We start from the raw sequence: 6837 nt of genomic DNA on the forward strand, positions 1-6837 counted from the left end.
ACTGCGTCTTGATCTGTGATCTGAGGCGCGATCTGCGGCTGTGACCTCCGACTACAACTGTGACAGGTTCGTCCCCCCCTTTCTCTCTCTCTTTCTTTTCGCGGCTGCGATTTACGACCAAATCATAAATCTCATAGAATCGAACTGAACCAAACCGAATTAAGATCGGTTTGGGTTGGTTTGGTTTTAGAATACTTCGGTTTGGTTTTGGTTCTTAAATAGTGGAACCGATCTTGGTCGGTTCGGTTCTAATTTTGCTCTAACCCGAACCAACCCGAACCAAGTTGCACCCCTACATATAGCTAGGATGAGTAACTAAATATTTTAAAACTCACATTGATCAGCAGTACTCACTATAACATTCTCTTTTTGATACAAATCTAATTGATTAAATGGAAACATTAAACATACCTTTCATTTTATATATCAAAATAAAGTAATAAATACATAATACACAATGGTGGAGTAGTGGAATTAGAGAGTTGGGATTCACGACTGGATCGCTCCTAGTCAGGACATGATGTTTCATAATAAAGTAGTAGTTCCTGATTTTGTGGCTGGTTGCTATTTACCACACTTGTAGGACCATTTATTCGACTCAGGCTGCCTGTTTAACGTGACCGTAAGCAATGGGTCTCTTTTCGATGTGTCAGAACATTCGACTACTATAGATTGTTAGTGATAATTGACTAATCATCTTCATCTATGCCTATCAGGCGTGCATGTGATTCCCAAATATACAAAACATTCGTATACAACCACTTTTATATTACAAATTCACTGGTAAAGATAGAGAGGTATAAACCCAGATTCCAGTTGTGACTCCACTCTCATACGCGTCTCATACCATGTATGAGCTTGGTGGTCCCTACCGTGTATCCCAGGATAGTACACCACTCCGGATGATATGACGCACTATCCCTTCAAGCATTCACAGACTCTTTAACAGCTCACAAAATAGCTACATATATATTTTTTTCTTTTGAAAACAAAAAAGAAATTAACAATATAAGGTTGAAAATAGATATCCAGTTTCCTACCATGCAACTGTGGCCACCCGTCCTAAAATAAATAACTGAACGAAAAAGTAAACATCACCTCGTGCTAACAGAAAGTAAATAAACATGCAACCAGTAACACTATCCCAGGATATCCGTTTACCAACTTACACACAACACAACAATGTAAAATGCAGACATCAGCCCTCGGGTGTGACTTTGACATTTTATCGTTTCATACACTTTTTTCCTTTTTTCGATTTTTACAGTTTTCAATCTCACAAATAAAATATCCATTTTCTGATATTCATCAACTCAATATGAGTTCATTGAATATTAAATCATATATTCCAACTATAGAACTCATTTTCATCAAGAACGTTAAAAAAGAACAAAACTTAAATCAAAACGGGGTCCGAGCGGTACACAGGACTTAACTGACAGAAATAACCCGATGTATCAAATATGCAATTTCTGGCGTGAATTTGAAATAACCTTTTGAATTCTATAGTTTTGGAAACACATCACAAATGTTTAATAAATCCTAAATGTAATTTTCACAATTTAAGATTACTAATAAAATTGAGAGTTCCTTACAATCTCTGTGCGATTAGTTAAATCGCATGTGCAGAAATGGATACGAACGACTTGAAAATTGAGAGTTCCTTACAATCTCTGTGCGAGTTAGTTAAATCGCATGTGCAGAAATGGATACGAACGACTTGAAAATTGAGATGGACTGAACTTCGAGATGATTGATTTTTTGATCTGGCCTAGTGGTTTCGAAGATTTCGACGCTGTCGTCCTTTCTCCCTTCTGTGACGAAGGACGGTTTGATCCTGAAATAGACGAAATCCGAGGTCAAAGTTTTGAAATTTTCGTATATAAATTCGAATACGGGGTGAAAAAGAAAGTGAAATGGATAGAGGTTGGGTGGGTTTTGTAGAGAATACGACTGTGGACGTTTCTCCCTTTTGAGTCTATCGACGACGGCGAGCCGTTTGTCGTGAATCTGAGGTTGAAGTTTTAAAAAAAATAAATTTTTTGTTTAAATTTCGTTGGCTATTTTGGACGGGTGGAGAAGATGAAGAAAAAAAATTAAAATCCTGGCTGCGGACCTTTCTCCCTTCTGCATCGGAAGTCGACGGCGAGTGGTTCTCGACGAATCTGAATTTGAAAATCAGAGAAAAAATGATTTTTTTTTTTATAAAAAAAAGGGTTGGCTGGTTATTGTTCATTTAAAAGGATGAATAGTGAAAAAAATAATAAAAATTTATTTATATAAATCTTGGGACGAAATCGATATTTTGTCTATTGTTTCGATCGATGATAACTTGACCATCCGGATTCCAAAACTGACAAATGAATACTCTATTTTATCTAATTTTTCGTTCTAGATCTAATGGTATGGTCAATTTCTATAAATTTTATCTCTAACAAAAATTTACATTTTTTGCCCAGTGGGACCCTAAAATTGACGTCGTTTTTGTTTTTGACGATAATTCAACTTTTTGTGCCCCAAAAATATAAGTAAATAATCCATGTTCAATAATTTTTCATTACGAATCCAATGGTGTAATAGAATATTAATAATTCTTACTCTACCAAAAAGTCACTATTTTAAACCTGATCTGACTCGGTAATCGAGGATTTTACAACATTTTCTACTTGGACTCACATTGAGCGTGCTTATAGGCTAAGATATGTTTTTCAATCATTTTAAATCCAATGGTAAGGTCAGATTTCATAAAAATGACTAGAAACATCCTAAAATTTTACCCCTAAATCCCACTTTCAAGATTTTTTCAAAATTTCACTACTTATTTTCCTCGAGAGACGAATCAAAAACTCGTGGTTTTTGCACCAAGTAACCATTATCACGTCAAATTTGAAATTCTGGATTCCAGGGTAAAGTTTGTGAAATTCAAAATAACTTTTAGAGAGATTTACTTGGCAAACCTAACCATTGCATTTTCATTAAGAAAGATTCATGATAATTTGACTACCCCATGTGGCATACTCAATTGATTGCCTGACGTGAAAAATTCAAGAATCGTAGATCTGTGCTCCTCAGGATACATGGTTTGCTCGAGATACACTTTTTTATGGGGAACTGTAGCCGTATATCCCAAGGAGCGCAGATCTACAGTTCCCAAACTTGTCACACCAGGGTAGTCAATTGAGTTTGCCACGTGAGGTTGTCAGATTATCACAATTCTTAAAAAAAAGTAACTTGGACTTCTGACAACTCTAAGGGAACCTTTATGAAGTTTGTTAACCAGCATACCTTGGCGTGCGGATCCACATCATAAAATTAAAATTGAAGCCATTAATTTGTTGCTCTACATACCTTGGAGTGGATCCTAATTACATCAATTTGTGGCTTCCAAAAACATGATTTGATGCACAAGATTATAAGGAAAAAAATTCTAAAAACTTTGTAAAAAAATTTGAATTATTTTTTAATTTTCACTATTGAATTTTAGTTTTAAATTGGGAGTTCGATAACAATCCATTTTCAACCTCGTCAATCATGCTCAAAAATGATTTCTTTTCTAATCTCAGTTTTTTCCATGAAATCTAGAAGTCTATGGTGTTGGATTGCCAATTTGATAATCCGTATGGACCCATGACCTTTAGTAAGATTTGAAATCTTACTAAGTTAGTCATTCTAGCCTGATTCATAAGGTAAGGTTTCTTGGGTAACAAACTTGATAAAGTAAGAGTTTTGTAATAAAATTGCAACAAATTGGTTATCCGTAAATCTCTAATTTTTAACCTCATTTTCAAATTCTTTTCTTGTAGTGGTGTTTAAAAAGGGACATATACTACAAACCTTGCCATAAGAGGCTAATAGACTTGGTGAAGCTTAGGGAGTGATTGGGTAAGGCAATACTCCATGATCAGATGCCATGGGGATGTGGAAAAAAAATTATGAATTTTGAATTTTCTTTTTTTAGAAATGTAATTATTTTTCATCATTGAATTTTTTCTCTACTTGCTCTGAAAGACTTGTCGGAAATCACTAGTTGGGTTTGTTCAACCAAGAAAGTTTTAAATCTAGGAGTTCGGTAACCATCCATTATTTTTTATTTTTAATTAGAATATGATTTTTTGTTTTATAATTTTATTTTGTGATACTTACTTGGGGTTACAATTTAATATCAAATTTGAATTTAAAATATTTACTAAATCAAAATAATCTTGCACTAGTGTAAGACAAGCAATACTTAGATTTAACCCATAGTGGGATCAATGTCAGACAACTAGCATGAAAGCTACTCTGGTTAAGGATTTCCGTCATAGGATCCAAGAAAATCCTATTCAAGGTATGTAAAACACATTTTATTGCGGCAAAACATACCTCATGTGTCTGTCTCATTATACGTGTTGATTGGTGCAACATGAACGATCCAAATGGGAGATGATTTTATCCCTCCATAATCAACATCCCCACCACCCATCATCATCATCTCCATCATCACATCATCTTCATCATCTAAGATGGTTGAAGATGACTAGTTTTGAAAATAAATAAAAAACATAAAGGCTTTAGGTAATTTAGGTCATTTTTCCTTGATCTATCAAAGAAGACCAAGGTCATGGCGCATGTCGTCAATTTTAAAACACAGAGATGTCTCAATATTCACCAAAACATGGGGAGGCGACTTCTCAAATCTCAAAGAAAGGACCGTTTTTTTAGATCTCCTAAAATTTGTTGGAAGGGGTAGGATAGGTATTTTATAAAAATTAGTTTCAAAAGGTCCTTGGAATAATATTTTGTAAAAGATTGTTGATAATATGACGTTGTCGGTGCATGCCCTTGATGCCCCCTGACATGTTTGCTGTACAATTCCATTACATCGGATCATGTTTTTGAATTTTACAAGGTAATTAGATAAGAAAATTTTCTATTTCTTTTTCAATATGAGTAGAAGAGAGGCGTTCAGCGAAAACAGTGCCATATCATCCAAATTCATTTGTTTCAGATGATCTGATATTTTGTGAGAGGAGACCTTTCGGTAAATATTTCCAAAAGAGTGATCGTTAAGTCATCTTCCCTAATTTATATTCTCTTGCACTTTATCGGATCAGGTCCCCCATCAGATTGAGACATGAGACATGCATGGTTGATCAATAACCCAGCCAATAAAATATCGGATCGGACCTTTAGCATTGGTTCCTTATTGAATCCAAATCCTTGATCCATAATCAATTATTGGATCAGAATGGATCAAAATTCAGGTCTGATCTGATCCATTGAGAATCCTATCCGTTAGCCCTTAGATCATTGTAAGAGACTTCATCTTGCGTATGTGACTACAATTCTTCTACGTAGGTGGACGACATGTTAGGCATGCTTCCACTAGGAACTTCATCATTTTCCTTTTCATAGGTCGACATAGAAAAATAATATTTTTTATTTTTAAAATTAAAATGTGGAAAAGAAAATGCCAAATTCAATAAAGCCAGTTGAATAAGCGAGCACGTCAACGTTACACCTACACCCATTACGAGGACGGAAAATTTTTTTTTTTATTAAAAATGCAAAATTGTGGTACCACAAAACTCATGGTCAAATTTCAAAATGGGATTTATTATAAATATAAATAAATTTCAGGGGCATTATTAGATCTGGTCACTAACTGTTGTGCGCCTTACTGTTTTCAGCCATTTAAAAACAAAAAAGATGGTAACTTCAAGGTAACCTGCCTCCTTTGATAGTTTTTACTCAAGAAAAAATAATCTGATTTTCCATTCACAGAAACAAATTAAATGTACCCTTCAAACATCCAACTTCCCACTAATTACACAACTCTTACGTCACAACTCACTAATTACACACAACTGACAATTATTTGTTCTACAGAAACCCACAACATATAACTACCAAACTGACTGACAGATTTCAATCAAAACCATCCTACTTCCATACACCCTGCAGCATCAGATCTAAACTTAGGCACATAACATGCCTTTCCCCTCATAAAAATCCTTGTCCTCAAGGTTATTCTCAGGGAATTGTTTACGCAGCTTGTAGTAGGACTCCCATATGGCATCATCATCCTCCAATTCTTGCCATTTAATCAGGACTTCAATGGCAGCTTGGTTCCCCTTTTTCACCATACGGTGGTCCAAAATCTTTTTTGGTTCAGGCTGAATGATCCCTTCATCAATCACAATCAGGGGCAGAGCTAGGATTTTGCTCATGTGGGGGCAATCAAGAGTAGAAAAGAAAAATTGTGGAAACAATTAAGAGTGAAAAAAATAGTTGTAGGGGCAATTAAGAGTGGAAATTTTTTTTGTGAGGGCAATAGTGATAAATTTCTTTATCCGCTGCTCAAATCTATCGCAATAGCACATTATTCCATGGAATTTGAAAACTCTTGTGGGCGCAAGTGCCCCCACTGCCCCCACTCTAAATCCGCCCCTGTTCACAATGTGTAAAGTCAGTTGCACTTGAACATTATTTCCCAATTTTTTCTTCAAACACAAGACATAAAATATGGGATGAATCCTTGCTCCTTCAAAAAACATCAAATGATAGGTCATCAGTCCTATTTTTTTAATAATTTGGAAGGGCATGAAGTATCTTGGTGATAGTTTAAGAGTCTTTCGTAAGGCCAGGGACTATTGGTAATAAGGCTAAAGGCGTAGGAGGACCTAGTCACCTACTTCAAAGGAGCGTTTTGTTCGATGCCTATTCACCAATTATTTCATCCTCTATTGTGTTGAAGTATGGCTCAAAAATCAATTAAGCCCGATCCAAGTGTGTGTATTGTTAGGTCGGTCCAAGGTAATTTGGGTTGAGCATGTAACTTATGTAAGTGACCCACTT

Source organism: Akebia trifoliata, chromosome 13 (assembly GCF_017979445.1).
Source record: "Akebia trifoliata isolate Shusen 1 chromosome 13, ASM1797944v1, whole genome shotgun sequence".
Lineage (NCBI taxonomy): Eukaryota > Viridiplantae > Streptophyta > Magnoliopsida > Ranunculales > Lardizabalaceae > Akebia > Akebia trifoliata.